We start from the raw sequence: 20,999 nt of genomic DNA on the forward strand, positions 1-20,999 counted from the left end.
TCTCTCTCTCTCTCTCTCTCTCTCTCTCTCTCTCTCTCTCTCTCTCTCTCGGTTTGCAAATTACCGTCTGTCTGCGTGTTGTTGAGCAAAAAACCAAAATTTTTAATAGTCCATTCTCAGTAAAAGGTGCAATTACATTTTCGAGAATCACTATACGCATAAAACGATGTAAAAATATCAAACATTTCCAAAATAGTCTTAAAAATCATCCGTTATCTAGTTATGATTGATGTCTTAAATTTAACTTATATTGTCGTTTTGTCTTGTTTTAGTTTTTTATATTACAATTTAGTGAGTAAAGTTTTATTGGTCGATTTATATTGGTAATTTATAATTCATGATTTGTACTGCATTGTATTGAAAAGTATTTTTGTTCACTTATTTTATTGTATTAATAATTTGTTTTTTAATTGCTCAATTATTATATAAATTAGAATATTTATTTCGATAACCATTGTAAGAAAAATTTCAATGTAAAACGATTAGATAGAACATATTGACCACAAAAAGAAGGTTATTCGATGTAATTAATGTTTTAATAAATTACTAGTAGGTTATACTTAGTTACCATTGTATTCACATTAGATATAAGCATGGTCCTTCAGACCAAATCTTGTGTGATTGATAATTAAATCGTTCATCATAACCAGCATCTATCTATCTATCTACTTATTTATCTATCTCACTCTTCTCTCTCTCTTTTTCCCTTTTCTTATTTATTGATTTTACCAAGATTACAAGTAATTATATTGGAAAAGCAGGGTTACTAATCAGAAACCAACTCAATAGATATGGGGAAGAAGAAGGAGGAGACCCAGCGGTGTTGGCATAATATAAATGTTATCTATTCGAGAGCTGAAGACCACTTTTCTCAATTGAAAAAGGATGTACTGCAAAAGTTCAATAACCTCATATATTATAATGATACAAACAATATAGTACTTTCAGCGTTCAACGAGAATTTAAGTACCTATTCCTAATTAGGTTAGAATTGTAAACAAAAATTAGTTTCCTCCAGACGTAGTTGTTTTCGAGTTTAAGTGCGAAACTCGTAAACAAACTTTTGTAGGAAGGTTGAAATAAAAAAATCGAAGCACGGACGGATACGAGGTTTTGGTTGCAAGGAGTTAATGTTTGTTGAATTGTACGACTTGGCAACGTGAGAGGACTGGTCGGGTATTCGGCACGTAGCACTGTTAGTGCCCAGTGTGGGACTTGCCTAAGTATATCCAGTCTACGGACTTAATGTCCTCCTTCAACGCCCAACCAGAACCATCAAGTCCCCACTCCAGGAGAGTGAAGCCTCCTTTTTACGCCGACACTCTAAACAAATGGAAGAAGTTGAAAGTAATAAAACACTACTTGGCGGTCTTTAATCGAGAAAAATACAGCATACTTTTGGAAAATACTATAAACACAGTAAACTTTGCAGGCATTTTAAACCAATCAATGATTCCCAAATCCAAAAAAAAAAATAATATACAATTAAATTGATTCTATATGATCTTGATCAATTCTTGTCCAGACTCTTTGTATTTATGGATAGTAACATTTGATTATACATTACAACAAATTAAATGTATACATCGTATAATATAAAAATTTTATAAATCTTGACAAACATTTATATTCCATTAAATATTTATCAGCATAGATTTTCTCGAAATAAATTGTTGTACATATTCCTGATTCATTTTGACATTGTGTTGTAAAAATATTTTTCTTCGCATTCTACCACGAAAAACAATATTTGTCCGATATCTCGAGTTTACATTTCACAAAAGTTTACCTAGAAACTTTGACAAGTATAACTGAAACGCGTTGACATTCCTCAGCCTGATTTTCTTCTTTTCTAAAACTTGAAAAATAAAACTCCCCTCATAAAGGCTGAAGTCCATCTTTCTTTTCGTCATAAATTTTTTACCAGAGGGAAACACGATGTAGAATTGTCAATTGCTCAATGTTAAAAGTCCGAATAAAACTAGTTTTTTTGTCCTATTAAACTCAGGATTTAAAGTTTTGTGCTAAGATAAAATGGTTTTTCTTTATGTCAATATTTTTTTAAAGGTACTAATCTCGGTTCTTCTGAATTATTTAGTCTAGATTCATTTCTGTTTTACTTTCCATTATTTATTATGTTAAAGATGTGTGCGTGTAATATAGTGTAATTACGGTTTACCTTCCTAATGTTCCATTTGAATGTGAAATTTTACATAAATTTAAATTTTCGTACTCCTAGGGTTTTTATTTTATTCAGAGAGAGAAAAACGGTTTTTCGTGTTGTGGGCTATGTCACAAGTCGTAAATATCAGTTAATCCCATTAAACTAAATCTATGATAATAGGATATTGAAAAACATAGAAAAACGATAAATTATTTAATAATATTTATCTTTTTATCCTAATAAACCGTAATAGCTCCTGATAATTACCTCAATTGATTTGTACATAATTTTAAAAAGATTATTTACAAAGTTATCATTTTATTCTGCTGTAATGACAACGGTTTAATAATACTCATTATCTACCATTGCTGATGGGATTGAATGGTGTTTGATGCGATCCACTTAGTCTAATCCAATCATCTCCCTTAGCTAATGTGAACCAAAACTATGAACTTTGCACATAATGAATGCTGTCCGTCTCCAAAGCTCTTCTTGGAAATTGAAAACGTCTAAATTACAGTTATGTAAAAATAATTACGCTTCAATATGCTATATCTGCAGACCCACATGGATACGAGCCGATAAGGAATGAACCTAATGAGGACGTTGTGTATTTAAATATTTTGCTTCAAAAACATTTATGTCCGTTTTTTTGATAACATGTAAATTATGAATGTGTCTCCCTCTTGTTAATTTATATTACCCTTGCAGAATTTTTGTTTAAAAGATTAAGAAAAAATATTTTTTAATTCTTTTTACTCTACATAGAAAACTCAAAATATAAAATTTCAAAGCTTTACATTATATTCAGCATCTCTTTTAGTGTTAATTAAAATAATTCCTTAATTGAATAAGTGATTATCAGTTTGAATTAAATTGACATTTATCTAGGGTCTGATTGAATAAACCGTATAACCAATAAATTCAATAATTTCGTGGTCCGCTTGACCAATTAATATATTACAATTAATTAAGGTTTTTAGTTGAGATAAAAAAGTCAATGGCACGAGCGGGATTCGAACCCACGATCTTCGGCTAGATACGCCGCTGCTCTATCACTTGAGCTATCGTGACCTCGATCTACTCGTTTTGCGTTTTTTTTTTTTTTTTTTTTGTGAGGACAGCGAAACATATGAGGATCTCGAACCCATCATCATGCGCTGCAAGAAACATGCAAATGAACGCAGAAATTTGTTCGGCAGACTCTCAAATCCCAAAGAAATAAATCTTCAACCACTTTATGGATACAAAGCTTTAATATCGTTAACCGAATTAGCTGTGTACCGTGAATTGTATAGTTTTAATAGAAACATTAATGTAATTGTGTAAATAATGATGTAACGTGCACTAATATAAAGTGTATATTAGTATTATAATATTTAGTTTTTAGGAAATAATAATAATTGCATAATAATATGTAAAAATGATGGCTGTATAAATATCTTGGAGTTAATAAAAGAAAAACAAGAATAAAAAGTTCGTGGGTTCGTGTCTCGCTAGTACCATTAAATTTTCATCTCAATCACACTTTCCATAAAAATTATACATCAATTCAAACTGTTTAACTTAATTTTACATTCCGTACAATAAATTATTACCGGGATATTTACAAAAACAGTCGCACCGGAAATACGGTGGAATAGAACCCAGAGACTGTTGAGTCATTGGGATAATTTCCTCCCTTGAAAAGTTCCGTTTCTGTCACAATGATGTGAAAATGGACTAGACGGTGGTGCATAAATCAATCGGACATTCCCTATATGAGTTGGGGCTTTTCGTTATTTTATTACTCACGCTTTTCGCTTCTTGCCCCTCACAATTCAGCAGACGCTCCCTGCACACAATGAACCACGGGAGGGTAGAAGTATTAAATAATAATAAGCAAAACGAACTTTACTGCCATCACAATTCTGAAAGATTTAACTTACCTTTAGGTTAGTGTGACACTTTCACACTTGTCACTTTTGAAAATAAAATAAAATTCTAAGATTATATAATAATAAATTTGCGATTAATAACGAAAGGTTTAACTAATTGTTTAACTTTTAAAAGTATATGTTGCAATATTAAGGTTACACCTCACTTATTTCAACATATTTTCCATACAGGTATTATACTCAATTGAGTTTCCCAGAATAAATTGACAGCAAAATGATGTATAAAAAAGTACAAACAACATATCTTAACGGTCAGTTTAACTCATAGCCTGCATGGTTCATTGTAATTTTTACTTTCAGTCATTTAATTATTCTTTCTAAAGTCTTGGTTCAGAGAAAAAAGTGAATGTCACGAGAGGGATTCGAACCCACGACCTTCGCCTAAAAACGCCGCTACTCTACCACTTGAGCTATCGTGACTTCGATCCTCTCGGACATCAACTCTCCATCTCAACCTACAACCGTTCGAAGTCATGATAGGTCAAGTGGTAGAGTAATGGCGTATTTAGCCGAAGGTCGTGGGTTCGAATCCCGTTCGTGACATTGACTTTTTCATCTTAGCCAAGACCTTAGAAAGAATAATTAATTGATTGAAAGAAGTAACTTTGTCAATTGACTACGAAAAGGGAGATGTAATTTTTACTTTTATTTTCTGAAAATGAAGCCAGCCGCAAAGAAAAATTTTCCGAGAATAATGTGGGTGGGGAACCATGGAGAAAACATTTCCTTTATTGTTTTATTCGATCTTTATTGCGATAATCTTCAGGATCTAGAATTTACAAACATTGTTTAAATTTAACAAATATATGTAGGATGTAGAAAAAAATGAATTTATACAATGCAAAAAAAAGTTGTTTGCATTCAATCAACGTATTTATACTCACTCAAAGTGTCTGTTTTCTGCGTAATTATGTCATTCTTGTGTGTCGTGTTGAGATAGCCTGTGAGATATTGCTGTTTCCAACGTATATAAACATAAAACAGCAATATCTCACTGGCACTCTCAACACGACACGCAAGGATGGCACAATTACACAGAAGACAAACACTTTGATTGAACACAAACAACTTATTTTTGCATTGTATAAATTCATTTTGTTTCCACATCCTACATGTATCTGTTAAACTTAAACAATGTTTGTAAGAAGATGATCTCAATAAAGATCGAAACGTAGGCACAATAAAGAAAAATGTTTAATACTTTTCTAAAAAAAGTAGTTCCTACTCACAGTAAGTTAGTTGCTCACAGTAAGATAGTTAATTACTGTGAGTAGGAACTATCTTTTTTATAAAAGGATTGAACACCTCACTCACTCCATCATTCATCATTTCTAAAAAAGTGGTTTTATAAAACCTATGTCACACTAGACCGCATCTCACGATCTCCGAATAATCATTTGGTGATAAGGTTTATATTAGACAATAATGTATGGAAAGGATGCTTTTACAGCGCAATGTGCCTTGAGAGTGTCATCTATTTAATGAAATTGAAACAAAATATTTTAGTATTATTCGTAAGGGCCTATTTAAAGACCATTTTCCAACTCAACAAAGTGCAGCTATCAAGAAAAAAGGCGAGCATTGGTAAATAAAAAGAAAATTGTTTCCTTCCATGCAGCGCAAATAAATACATAACAGTCTTGTAAATATTATTACCTATTTATATACGTTAAATACTCTATCTTGAGAGATTACGTGTTAAAGCCTGAGTGGTGGTGATGATGTTGTTTTCTCGTTTCAGAACGTCACTGTCAGAAACGTTTCAATATCTCATTTTGGATGTGGTTTTGTCTAGTTCGGTTCTGGGTCAGTTCAAACCATTGACGATAGACTTACCAGGACGATCAGAACGACCGAAATACCTACAATCATGTATTTCGTGTGAGGGATTCTTAAGGCGTAGTTTGGTAGTTTCTGTTCATTTAAAATAACCGTTTTGGTCTATGAGTGGAGTTTTGTTGACTATTTGGTACTAATTATAATATAAGCAGAGTGAGGAATTATTTTTAAAAATCGACTGAAGTATTTAGAATATGGAGCACATAACGTAATGAACTATCTATGTGCTTGGCAATTACATTTGCATTAGTTGAAAAGTTATTCCGAAGGCTTTTCCAGTGTAATATGAATCCTTTGAAAGACATTCTATTATAATTTGTAGAAAGTAAGTTTCTGTTCTATTAAACGTAATTGGAACCAGTGTGAAGAGAAAGGGGGATGAAGTGTATAAAAGGAGGGAAAAAAGTCTTGGTAGGCTCATCACCCCACTTAGAGATCTCTGGAGATGAACCTCCCAAACGACCGCCCTCCTCGCGCCATCCCTCAAGCTCCTCCACGATCCCCTTTATTAAGCCCCCCCTCTCTTAAACTCTCAGAATAAATTATGCACACACTTCTACGAGGTGCACTGGGATCTCCTGCCACCGGGTAATATATAATTTCTCACGCGGGTGCTCTCAATCGAATCATAACTATTAATTAAAAAGAGGCCATAATTACTAAGGCGGAATTGAAAATGGCATCAATTTTGTATACAAGAGAAGAAAACTGGAAGTAGGTAAAGTATTGCCGGTAGATAAAAGTTTCATTAATGAGATTGACCTACAATGTGAACATAAATTTCGAAAGGCTTTTGAACATAGTTACATATTAATAAGAAATACCTAAACTTTGTATAAACTCCAAAAATGTTGTCAAGTTTAAGAGACCGTCTACGTCTGTTCCTGTTTGTCTGATTTTAAGATTAAATCTAGGAAACAGTTATCTTTTGATTCTATTGGGTTGTCCGGAAAATAATGCAGGATTTTGGTATTAAACAAAAAAAAAGAAACTAGTTACTTTAAAGCAATGTTCTTTAATCAAAATAATTTCCCATACNCATACAAATGAGTAATCCTGTAAACGTAAACAGAATATTTTATATAGATTTTTTTTAATGAAAACTTAAAATCCTGCATTATTTTCCGGACAACCCGATAATTGTTTTCATTTTCTTTTGTTTGAGATTGTCCCATTAGAGCTGCCATATGTAAATAAAAATAGTAACTCACAATTAATTAAGATTTTCAGTTGAGATAAAAAAGTCAATGGCACGAGCGGGATTCGAACCCATGATCTTCGGCTTGATACGCCGCTGCTCTACCACTTGAGCTATCGTGACCTCGATCCACTCGGACACTACTTCCCATCTCAACCACACCTTTTGAATTTTCCCTCCTTTTGCCATTTTTTTTATCTCAACTGAAAATCGTAATTAATTGTAAGATATTAATTGGTCAAGTGGACCACGAAACTAGTGAATTTAAAAAATAGTAACATTAAAAAACTAACTTTAATGTTTCGAACAAAACGGAACAGTTCATAGTTCTATTCGCCGATGGAGTTTGGCCATGTACGCCTTTAAAACCGGATCCGTCGAAATAGCCCTAATCGAACCGTGTAAATAACGATTCTGCTCTAAATGGATATGTTTGGTTTATCAATACCTAAGTTGTAACTAAGTTGTATTAAGTTCTAAATGGATATGTTTGGATTATCTATACCTAAGTTGAAACTAAGTTGTGTCTAAGTTGTCTGAATCGTCGACTCTTCGGTTTGTTGTTTGATGCCGTGTGATGAAACGTAATACTTTAAACGAGAATCACGGATAAACCAGACAATTTATAAGCAACTGGGCAAAAATAGTACCCCACCGATACAATTCTTCTATGATGTGTATTAATTTAAAAATGGGTGAGTTGTTAGGGCGTCCGATCCGTATTTGCCACTAGTAGTTTTGAGTTCGAATCCCGATAAACCTATTAACTTATAATTATTAAAAAGATGAAAAAAGTATTTCAAAGTAGTTTGACTCTTTGACACGACACCCAACGGATAGATAAACCCTCTTATATGTATATATGTGTGTGTGTGTGTGTTTTTTTTGGTGTGTGTGTTACTGGTAAAAATTGTATTTTTCTCAAGGATATGTTTGCTTATTTACAATTTTTATATAATCTGCAAATATCAAAACGTACGTGGCAGTTAATAAGATAAAAATTACGGCAAGACCATTTAATTACAATTTTAAATATATGTCTAAATTGCTTACAGATGGGAAAAGACTTCCTACTATGATCACCACATGGCCCTCAGCTTCCCAGACAACTAACAATAATAAACAATTTTGTCAGAGGATGAAATGTTAAAATCTCTCTGTGGGCTGGTAGAAAATAAAATACGCACGAAATGTATTAAGCTTCCATGCCAGACATTTCAATATTGTTTACTTCAAAGATTAGGTGTGTCTTGTCAGTAATTGGAATTCCGTTGTAGGGTTAGAGAGGGGTTTGGTCAGGTATGGTTAGGGTAAGCGGGATAGCATTTCGGCTAGGTTAAGTTGAAGCAGAGAAATTATACGAACTCAATAATGTCAATATGTTAGACCTGGGAAATTCAGTCCATTGTGAAATTTTCATTAGCAATTTGTTCTCTTCTGCTTTTATCATTCGTTGTACTATGTATAGTATTGGTTCTGATACGAATATTGTTATCTTAAACATTCAGCTGTTCTGTTAGTTCGTTTCCTTTCATCATATAATCTCGAAAAATCTTAATTACGATCCAACTGTTCTTTGACTTGGGGTACGTTTCTACATTCTCAGGCCAAACAAGAGCAAGACAAGTACGTGTAGGATGAAGATATTCTTCTATAATAAAAAGAGGTTGTCGAATGTTATTACTTGGTTTAAGATTACGTCGTTTAGTTAAAGACATGAAAATATTATTTTATTGGAAGCCATTTTTACTAAGAATTTTTATCAGTTTGAAACTGTGGGTCTTACTTCTCCATATTCCTTACTAGCTGGAAGGATCCCCATTTCGCAGCAGGCCAATTAAAAAGCGATTTTCGTAATTTATTTATTAACTCGCGTCTGTTCGGTCGGGAAATCTGCGGGCAAAGGAGATTATCAAACGCAGTAAATCAGACACCTGGCAAGGATAAAATTTGTGATTTACGATCGCACGAGATTCTACCCCTTCGAAACGGTCGACCGGCAGCGGCACGGGCGTTCTGTTGGTAAATTGAAAGAAAGGTTATTTAAATAGGAATTCGGGCAGTGAACCAAATTAGATTCATTGCTCGACGCATCCGCCCCTCACTGAATTTCCACGAAAGATACAAAACAAAGCTTGTTTTTTCCCACGATTTATGTCGGCGGAGCGCTGGGAAAAGTTGGCCGAACGAATTTTTTAACAAAAGTGAAAACTGGGATGTTACTGTTTCTCTCTTTCTCTTTCTTTCTCTCCCCCCTCTCTCTCTCTCTTTCTCTCTCTCTCTTTCTCTCTCTCTCTATCTCTCTCTCTCTCTCTCTCTCTCTCTATCTATCTATCTATCTATCTATCTCCATCTATCTATCTATCTATCTATCTATCTATCTATCTATCTATCTATTTATCTATCTCTCTCTCTCTTTCTCTTATCTATCTATTTATCTATCTCTATCTCTCTCTCTATCTATCTATTTATCTATCTCCATCTCCCTATCTATCTCTATCTCTCTCTCTCTTTCTATCTCTCTCTATCTATGTATCTATCTATCAATCTATCTATTTATCTATCTCTCTCTATCTATCTATCTATCTTTTTCTCTCCCTCTCTTTCTCTCTCTCTCTCTCTCTCTTTCTCTCTATCTATCTATCTATCTCTATCTCACTCTCTCTCTATCTATCTATCTATCTATCTATCTCTATCTCACTCTCTCTCTATCTATCTATCTCACTCTCTCTCTCTCTCTATCTATCTCTATCTCTCTATCTATCTATCTCTATCTCTATCTCTATCTCTCTCTCCCTTTCTTTCTTTATCTATCTCTCTATCTATCTGTCTATCTATCTATCTATCTATAGCTACCTCATTCCCTCTCTCTTCCACTCTCACTCATTCACTCTCTCCCTAAATCAGATCAGAAAAAAAAGCATTTCAATGATGTTCACTAAATTTTGGGTAATATAAGATGATACGATGATACAAAAGAATGATGATAATAAAAAAGAAACCGGGTAAAAATTGTGATCACTCTATATGAACATCATTTTTCTTTGCAAAATTAACAAATTCAATATTTCTTTTTATATCTGAGTCTAATGAGAATGGCGCAAAAATACATACTTAAGTTTGCTGTTTTGTATTAATTAAAGAAATTTTAAAATTATATTTCAAACTTTATTTTAAACGGCATTTCTATTTAGAAATGTTACATGTGGTCGTACAAAAAAATTCCAAAAATCAGGAAAAAAATTTTAATTTTTATTACATTATTTAAAAAAATATTTGTTCTATATTATTTAGGGTAGGCAGAGCGCTCGGATCGCTGTTTCAATACCTCGTTATATGTGTTGTGTATTATGTGTTGGTGTGAATGTAAATTATTAACGTGAAAGATGGGATTATCCCCCACCCTGAGTATCATCAGGTGAGAGGGTGTTGTCTGAACAATGAAAGTAATTTATTAGCTTGAAAGGAATTTAAACCCGCCTCGAGAAATATCAAGTACTCTGGGGGAGGAAAGGACCAGACTTGTCTTGTTTTGGGAGGCGACAGGATATCGGCCACAATGAGTTAGAAATTGAGGTTCTTTTACGTGCGCTTCTGGCACAAGGCCTTATCACACGTTTATTTTCTCAACTTAGGAGCGACTCACCTCAGTTCGAGGTAAATAGTGTGAACAACGTGAAGTTGGATGTAGAAGCTACCAATCCACAGACTAATCTGACAGACGACTTCCCCCGATTGCCACATCCGAAGGGGTGGGGTCATCATTGTGCATTTAACCGTGTTTTTGGGGGCGTTGTCTGACGACTCTTCGCTGTGGCATTGCGGCCATTCCTCTACGGACTGTCCGGGTGTTTCAGCCGGGGCCAGGGCTTTTGTCGCCAGCGGGGTTTCCGGGGAAGGAGAGAAACGTGAAAATCTTTATATCTTTATGTGGTATGGTTTTTCCTGTCCTTTTAATAGTCTTGTGGCAACCTGAGGTACCTTCGAGAGGTTAGCAAGCTTAGAAAACAGGAGTTCAAATATAACAGAGTCAGTATAAAGATGCGCGAAAGAAAAAAAAGAAAAAAAAATCGTTTAGAGCTCAGAGAGCCGGCGATAACCACTTTCTCGGCCCATAAATAATGCATACATTATTACATGTTATATTATTTATTTTTCGTTAAAAATTTGGGGAGGATTTTTTTCTTTTGATACTTTAATAATTTAATTATTCAGAAATCGTGAGATGTGGTCTGGTGTGATGTAGGTTTCAGAAAAACATTTGCTGTATCGTGCCAACGTTTCGATCTTTATTGAGATCATCTTCAGAGCCACACGACACGCAAGAATGGCACAATTACACAGAAGACAAACACTTTGAGCCCTGAAGATGATCTCAATAAAGATCGAAACGTTGGGAAGATAAAGAAAATGTTTTTCTGAAACCTACATCACACCAGACCGCATCTCACGATTTCTGAATAATTATCGACTAACGGTCACTAATCACCACACACTTTAATAATGTAGTTAGCAACTTCAGTTCTCATAACTATCACTTGCATATTAATGTAGTAATTTGCTCGGTTTATTAAAAAATAAATAAATGTTTGTTACAATGAACAATTACAAAAAGTTGAATTTCAATTATTTACTACGTTATTTATCATTCTGAACATATAGTCGCGTTTTGTTCGGTCTTCTATCCAGATTGTTTGGTGATTTCAATGGATTGGAGGACTTATCGAATGGTCGGCTCATTGAATTTCAAGCTGTACAAATAGCGCTGGGTTATGGGCAAAAAGTAAGCCTTCTTGTTGCTCCGTTGTTTTGCCATAATCAGTCACTGGTTGAAAATCCAATCATTACCGCAAAAAACGAATACAATGGAAAGTATATTATACCTTGTCTAACTTGTTGATATAATAGCATATCGTGATAATATAAACGACAAATTGATTTTTTTAATTTATATTTTAGGATTATCATCATGATAATCATGATATTTTCTTCTCGTTTTATTGTAATCACATATAATTCGTTTACCGTTCAAAAAACGAAACTTTTCTCCCCGTGTTTAGTAACATTACCATCCAGGCAATGACATTTTATCCCTTATTCCACCCTACGTCTTGTGCCCCATCCCCCAGACATTGTCATTAGCAGGGGCTAGTATAAAGGAGGCGCGGTGATGTTGGAATTTATGCCCCATCACTAAATTAAATACTTTACGTAGATTGCACGTATTTTCTTGCAAGGTTTTATTTCATAAAATGAACGTTTTAAATGTTGAAAATTAGACTTTACAGTACTTCAAACCGTTCAGGTAACGTTTACTCAAATGTTACAATAATTTAATGTTAACATATTTTTAATATTAGCTATTCCACAAAATTGGAATTTAATATTTTATTTTATCTCAGTTTATTCTAGATTGAAAATTATCCACATCTTTTAAGAAAGTGGCCCTTTATAAACCGCAATTAAAATCTTACGTATCGAAAATAAATAATATTAAATAAACAAAGATTCAATAACCTATCTGAACATGTTGGTTTTCAAAAACATAACAAATGTTATTTTTTTCCACAACCGTACGTTGTAAATATTTTCGATGGGAAGATAAACATGTTAATTGAAAGTTAACCTAAAGATACATGTTAAGTTCTTTAAGCCGTGCGTGTAGCAAAGCAATTGAGTACAGCTGTTGGCTGTCCTTATCACTCTCGCAACCAATGTATCTTCCAAACCGTCAGATCTCGTTTGAGTTAACTACGTAGTTTCGCATGAAGGTAATTATTTTGTAGTTATTAACGAACTCAAATTATATTTCGTTTTTGCAGAAATCGGGTTTAAAATATTTTGCGTCGCTTTGAAACTTGGTCGTGAGTTTTTATTGTAACATTTGTTCGATTTTTTAATAAATTTTCTCTCGTCTTTTATTATCAAAACATTATGCAACGTAAGATGGGCAGGAAAAGCGATAAAACAAACTCTTGTAAAGATTAGAAAGCTGCCTTTCGGGCTTCAAAACTAAATTCTAAGGTGTGCACTCACCTTAGGCAAGGGTAAGGGCAGGTGTTCCTCAGGGAAGGATTCTTGGCCCATTTACTATACATATAGTATACAATACATATTTCTACACAGGTTAACATTTCAAAAATAGCTTAGATAATGAGCCAACGGTTCTTACATGAAATTCGGATCCCTCCATAAACACGCAAAACAAACAACAACAAATGAATGAATAGTGTTCCGCTTTTTAGGGGAAATTGGGGTTTTTTTATTGTATATAGTATGTCTTATGTGTTATGTGTCTAAATGTTTTGTCTGTGTGCATGTATTTATTAGCGTGAATGGCGAGGGGTGAGGGNTAAAAAAAAAAAAATAAAAAAAAAAAAATGAATGAATTGGAGTCATGGTTCACGAAATGGAATATGAAAATAAACCTAACTAAAAGTCTACAGAAATTTTTAATTTACATAAAATCATCATAAATCAAATTTAAAGAGATAAAGTCATAAACGGATATCAACAGCTTAACTTATAGGTTATCTTGAACCTTTCGACGACAAACGACTTGTATCCTCAATGAAGGCAAGAAACGGACCGGCGTTATAAATTACTAAAAAGTCAACATAAATAAATCTCTACATAAGACACCATAAAACTAATAATTATTAAAGCAACAATTGAACAAAATATTTTTATTAAAAAAAAAAAAACGATGTCCTCTCTGGGCGTAAAGCTGTGAAGTAAGGAGGCAAACCATGAAGGTTTGTGAATGCTGCGGTTAACAACTAATCAAAATTCGTTATAAAAAGTCACTTAACTTACATAATAGTTTGTTAATTTAACAACTTAAGTTCCAACCCTACCGGAACATCCCCCAAGTCGATGTGAAAGTGGCCTCGAGACCTGTTCAGTGAAAACTAATGACGGGGTTTCAGCTTGAAAGAGGGTTTTCACTCGTGACGCGAACGTCCCAATAAGCCTAAAAACTATTAACTTATTGCAATTTTTGTAGTTTAAACTAACTCAAAAAACAATCAAGCAAAAGATTTTTGAAAAGCGATTTTTCTGGAGGTATTGTTGGAACATCTCCGTAAGGACGACCGATATTGGGTTGCCATTCTTGACCGTATTTTGGGTTTTCTAAGTCACGTTAAATTCAAATTAATTTCGTTCTTTAGGCACGTTACAGTACCAATTCTGTGACCGGAGTGGATAAGAATAAGTTCCTTATTTCAAAGGATACTCATTGGCGTGTTGCGGAAATAGATGTGATGTCTTTTTATTAAGGTTTTGTTGCAGAATGCAGTGATGTGAGTAAAGTATCGACTATTTTCTTTTGTTCGAACATTGTCATTCGATATAAGTACTGTATCGAGTACTTTTTGTAGTATCGGTAAAAATACTCAAATAGATTTTTTGATTAAGATTGAATTGTTATTTTCCGTTCGAATCTTACCTCAACATCTCAAAAAAATTTACATTATTAAATTATGATTAATGATTGTGATAATATAATAAATAATGTGTGGTGATTAGTGACGGTTAATCGATAATTATTCAGAAATCATGAGATGCGGTCTGGTGTGATGTAGGTTTCAGAAAAACATTTTCTTTATCGTGCCACGTTTCGATCTTTATTGAGATCATCTTCAGGGCCTGGGATTTACAAACATTGTTTACATTTAACAAATACATTTAGGATGTGAAAAAGTGAATTTATACAATGCAAAATATATTTTTTATATTCAATCAAATTATTTCTACTCACTCAAAGTGTTTGTCTTCTGTGTAATTGTGCCATTCTTGCGTGTCGTGTTGAGAGTGCACACGTACCTATAAAGTGTTCGCCTCTCTTCTCGTAGGTAGATACCTAATCATGTCTCCTCTCAAAATTTACTAAGAAAACTGAATCGACGACATCTTGTAAACTGTGCCGGAAAACGTCTAAGATTTTTAAACATTTGAAAACAAAACACCCGTTGATCAACTTTCTACAAACTCGATAACGATAACATTGATATATTACTTTTGTTGAAATATGTGGGCAGCTTTTCCTTGTTCTCACCTACGAACACACTGTATGAAAATAGTTAAAAATATGACGAAAAACTGCAATATTGTTGTTTATTTTAACGCATGAGCGCATTTTACCCACAAGTCGAAAGGGAGTAAGTTAATCATTTACGAATAAACGACAAAGTACTGATATGAGTAAGTACTCGTTAGTATCGAATATTTCTGTCAATACCAGTATCGAATAGTGTTATCGAATATTTTTTGGCATGGCATATCACTAGCAGAATGTGGTTGAATATCGAAAATTACCTGCAGTTGCAAGTTATTACGAAACATACATGTAGCTTAAAACTAAGGATGCAATGTCAAGTCAATTCACGATGGTCAATTCAGATGGTCAGACCCGGCACAATTACATTCTGTCAATTTTAGTTATTTGTAGCAACGATATATCAGATGAAATATATCGTTTATGATGTCGAACAGCGTTTCGTTGACTCTTTTATCTGTTATTCCAATTGTAAATTTAAAAAGCGGAACGTCTTAAGTTAAATTTGCGAAGGGATAGAATCTTGTGAGAAAGGATGTGTGCAAAGGGTTCGTGATATATGTGGACAGTCGTGAGCTCTCCCTTAGGTCTCTGCGACGTTTAATTCATTAGAGACTCGTGGCAATATATAGAGTCCCCAGCTCCTTGTAGACTCGAGGCCCGTGTATTGTCAATAAGACAAGCACTTCCACAATTAATAGTTTGCCCACCCATTCCGGCATCCTCTCTCTACAAATCCCCCGTTGGCTGACGTCTATATTTTACGAAAGACCACTTTTCCTCCAGAAAAAGCCCCTTTCCCGTCTCTAATTGTGTAAGCAAAGTGGCACCGAGGCCTAACCCCTTAAAAAAAGGAGAAAAACGCCTCCCACAAATTACAACCGCCTTAAATTGCTTCTTTTTAATAATTACTTCTTTTTTTTAAACCGGTCTGAACTCTGGGCGTTGCATAATCAGATTCCACGTGAACAAATACGACCTCCTTCTGTACATAATAAATATGTTCGTCATATTTTAAAACTTAACCAAATCAAAAATAATCCCTCGTATGAGATTAAAACGAATGAGATGTTATTATTTTTTTAATCTAATCTTAAAAGAATTTTTCGCATAATAAACAATTGGACACTGAGAAACATTAAGTTACGAAACGCAGTGATGTAGCTTCACAATATAGATAGTCTGTACTTTAATAAATGTGCAAATGTCCACCCACAATGCTTTTACAATAAAACAATGCTATTATGAGAGCTTTATTGTCCAAATCGTCAATTTATAATCAACATTCGACAATCTTTTGTTTACAAATGCTACTGTTTTTATTTATTGAACTAACAATTGTCCCTATTTCCTGACAACTGCTGTGCACTTTCAATGAACCAATCACCTAAAAATTTGATTTGAGTGCGGTGTACCATTTTGTCATTTTGTTCAGATTCACATTCTAAAAGTTTTAATAGAAAATATAGAAGAAACGACATGTTAGATTTTTAAATTAAATAATTTTATTTACGTCGACCAAACCGTTTCATCGTACTAAAAATAGTAATTATTTTCATAATCCTTTTCTTTTTCATGAAGTCTGTCTCTAGAAGTGGTAAAAAGAATTCCATCCGCAAATCTTTTTATATTTTTTAACAGTATTTATTTTTCATCTTGTTACACCCAAAAGTTATTTCGGGTCAGAGCAAAATTTATCCCGGTAGCTCGTCGGGAGTGGGGGGGTATGAGTGGAGGGGCAATACACAAAATATATTTAAAAAATAAAATAAAAATAAAAAAAATATTAAAAACCAAAGAAATATTGGTGAGTTGGGCGCCACCCCATTTTATGCGTCCAGAGTAATGGGGAACTCCTTTAACTAAAAAAATATACTTTTATTTGTACTCTAAATAAATTTGAGAAAAATAAATAAATAAACAAAACAATCAATATATGAGAGGAAAGTAGTATTTTCTATAAAAAAAGAATAAATGATTTACTCTATTCCATGGCGGACACTCGTCATGGGGGGGGGTGCACTCCAGGCAAGGCCACTAGGCTTGGGCCAGGATAAAGTCAGCCTAACACGGCGGGTCCTGATCAGCAACCTTACCTTCTCCTTATCGCATTCTAATTCCCTCTGCTTAAATGATTATTCATACATTTACGAGGTACCTGGCCATGCAAAGTAATCAAGCCAAACAAAGAAAATGAGGTTACAATAATTACATATATCATTATAGCATATACGGAGGGAAATAAAACACAAAAAAAAGAAACGAGAATCCTCTTAACAATGGGGCGATTTATTATTCCTAAGCAGAGTGAAATTAAAATAAGTACTTTGTTTCCTTAACCAGCTATAAAATAAACAATAAACCAGATCTGGACTAACTTAAAAGAATTAAAACTTAATCATCTAAATTAACAATAGAAAATCGCTAAAATTAAAACAAACAAAAATCACTTCTTCATGCAGCCTTTCCCGTAAACCAACAATTTTACTTGGGAATCGTAGGTCCAGCCACAACCATCCGCCGAGTCCTCCTGGGCTCCAGTCCTGCCGAAATCCGCTCCAAAAAAATAGAAAATCTCCGGAGAATTGGGGCCGCCTCTATATCCTGTCCGAAAACCGCGAACAGACACTCCTCGCTCGTCGCCGTGGTCTGGTGAGGAAGGCGCCCGGTAGAAACTCCAAAAGTGGAAATACCCAGGAAGAAAAAGAAAACAAAAATCCGGACGAGCCGTTTTCCGAAGAATCTCTATTCGTTGCCCACTCGTAGGTGTTTTTCCGCACTGTTCTCTTCGGCGACCTCTGGCACGGTCCAAGCGATCGCGTTATCGCTTAATCCCCGGCACTAAATACACGCACGTAATAACAACACTCATTGCTGATTTTCACCAATTTTTTTAACTAATAAAAATGTATCCATTTTATTACAAGGTTACATACCTCCTCACAAGAAAAGGAAGCTGATCGAGGCGAGAAAATAAAAAAATAAAAAATAGATTTTGTGGCAAAAAAAAACACTTTCCTCTCTTACAAACATGATATTATAAATCCTATTTTTTTTGTCACAATCTAAGAAATAGATCTTTGCCAACTGTAACTTGGAAATGTTGTTGCTAAACTGGTGTGGCACCCAAGTCAATTAATAAACCAAAGATTTTGGAAATAAAAATCTACATTTGTCGCTGATCTTCCTAACCAATCCAATCCCTTTAACCATACTTCTTTTCATAACAGCCTTGTTAAAGATTCATGATTTCACTATGAGTTTCTTTTTTACTTTTCTATCTCATACTATTTTTGTCACCAGGATTCGCAACAGCAGAGGTCATGTAAAACCTCAGGGTGCCGGTGTTTTTGAAAAACGCCCATTTGTACGTATGTCGGGCTCAAATGCAGGGCCGCTGGATTCGAACTCGGGACCTTTACCAGTGATGAGCGCCGTGCCAGCGCCTAAAGTGTTGCGGCCACCGAGCCCCCCACTATTCATTTTTATTTTAAAGCATTATTAAATTATTAAATGTAGTTTCTTGCGCTCTTAAAAAATTAGGCAATCAATGTTAAAGTTTGAATTTTTTTAAAGTAACTACTCGTATGTATTCGTTACATTCAGTATTCCATTCAAAATTAACCGAAGAGCACATTTTTCCAATCTAAAGTGAGTTAAATATGTACGACTGTTTTATTGAAACTGGTGATAGGTATTGCGCGCCGTGCAGTCGAGTTGTACTCCAGAAATTTCCTGATCGCCCAGAGTAAACCACAAAACGTTTATTCGTGTTGCTCGCAATATGAGGAGATACGTATAAGTTGCTGTTCCATCACCAAGAAACCGGAGCGGAATTAGGAAGAGCTGAATATTTTACTGTATGTTCGCGGAATTCCTCCCTCTGAAATGTTGGAAGGGTTTTAGGTTTTTCAAAAAATAATGTTAGAGATGTACTCCGGTCTTATAATTTTAAGTCATATCGCTCTCATTTTATCCAGGGACTTAAGGACTCTGAATATGACAGGTGTCTAATGTTCCTTGTGCAAATATTGATTTGGAAGGCTGAAGAAAACGTTCTTCCATACATCCTATGGACTAATGAATTCAAGTTTACCTCTATTGGCAAAACCGTTAGAATTTTCTAAAGTGAACAGAAAAAAATCCGAGAATTTTGTCATCATCAGGTGCTTCTCAGAATCAACGTTTGGTGTGGACTTTTCAGAAATAAATTAATTGTTCCTTTTTATGAAAATAATTGAAATGTTGCTCAGTCACCTTGGATTATGTTCCTCTGCAACAACGACAAAGAATGATTGATAAGCTTGATGGACGCACCGCACACAATTCTTTGCTGGTGAGACGTTATTTCAATCGTCACTTCCGAGATAGGTGGATAGAACCTCATGGCCCTTTCTCTGGGCTTCCTCGGTCACCCGATTTAAATCCACTTTACGATTTTCTGTTGGTCATTTAAAAAAAACAATACCGACACCAATCATAACTCAGCAACCTCAGTTGAAGAACTGCCAAAGTATAGAAAATGCTTGTGAATCCATCTCCCCTAACTCTTTTGCTTCGAGCACCGGTGAAGATTTGTTGAAAAGTTAAAATCTTTGCATCTTTGCGCAAGGCAGGCAGTTCGAACATTTTTTTTCGAGGTTCGCAACAGCAGAGGTTATATTAACCCTCAAGGTGCCGGTGTTTATGAAAAAAGCCCATTTGTAAGTATGCCAGCGGCCCAGCATTCGAACCCGGGACCTTTACCCTACAGCAATGAGCGCCTTGTCAACGCAAGCCGTTGCGGCCACCGACGCCCCATGAATGATTAATATTTTTTTTTTACTTTTTGCTATAACTTATTCGTTATTTGACCAATTTGAAATCCCATTGCACCATTGTTTTCAGCATAAAATATCCTTTAAAATTATTGTCAGGATGTATAGAGTCGTATTTGAAATTTTTATGATGATCGCAACCCTGGTTCTTACATCAATTAATAACAGAAATGTAAAATATGATAAATAATATAAAAAAATTGGTTCACTTGAAATCAGCAATATTAACCAAATGTTATTAAATAGTAAGTTAATTGTATTTTTCCTAGTGGTATTATTTTATTACTGCACTATACAATACATTTTTCTCAAAGAAAAAAAATTTTGTTTATATTTTTGTGTAAACTGAGTTTCTAAAAGTTAAGAGTGTTTTTTTACATTTTTTACAACGTTTTAGAGGAAGAGACTCAGTTCACGAGTGAAGAGGAATCGAAACACGGTTCGAAACGTTGTAAAGCTAGTAAAATTTTGTGATATATTTGTAAGAACAAATAATATGTTGAGTAGTGCACAAATCAAATAGTACCTCTAGTATAAAAAAAACAAGAAATAAATGCCGTAATATAAATATCATTGTATGGATTATATTTTATGGTATAATGTTGTGTTTTTAAAAATCTAAAATTGTAAGAGAAATAGTACGTTGATCGGGATTGTAAGGTTTTGTCGAAAGTGTTGTTGATTGAAAGTTGTGTAAAATGCTGCATTTTATGGTCCTTCATCTACCACCTTTAAACGGTTAAAGCCATTTCCCAAAGAATTCCCCACCAATTTGAAATTCCTTCCGTTCTACTCGAATATAAACAAGCGCAAGTGCACAAGTGATGATAAAAATTGACAATTTTGTAACTCGGCGGATAAAATGTTTTATCCATTGACAGGATTTATTAGCAGAGCGGACGGGTTAGGAGTCTATATACACGGAAGGAGGAGATGGTATATTGAGAATGTGACATGACTGTGAAGCGGGGAGCCGAAGTAGCCC

Source organism: Cimex lectularius, unplaced genomic scaffold (genome assembly GCF_000648675.2).
Source record: "Cimex lectularius strain Harlan isolate CLEC.00 unplaced genomic scaffold, Clec_2.1 scaffold238, whole genome shotgun sequence".
NCBI lineage: Eukaryota > Metazoa > Arthropoda > Insecta > Hemiptera > Cimicidae > Cimex > Cimex lectularius.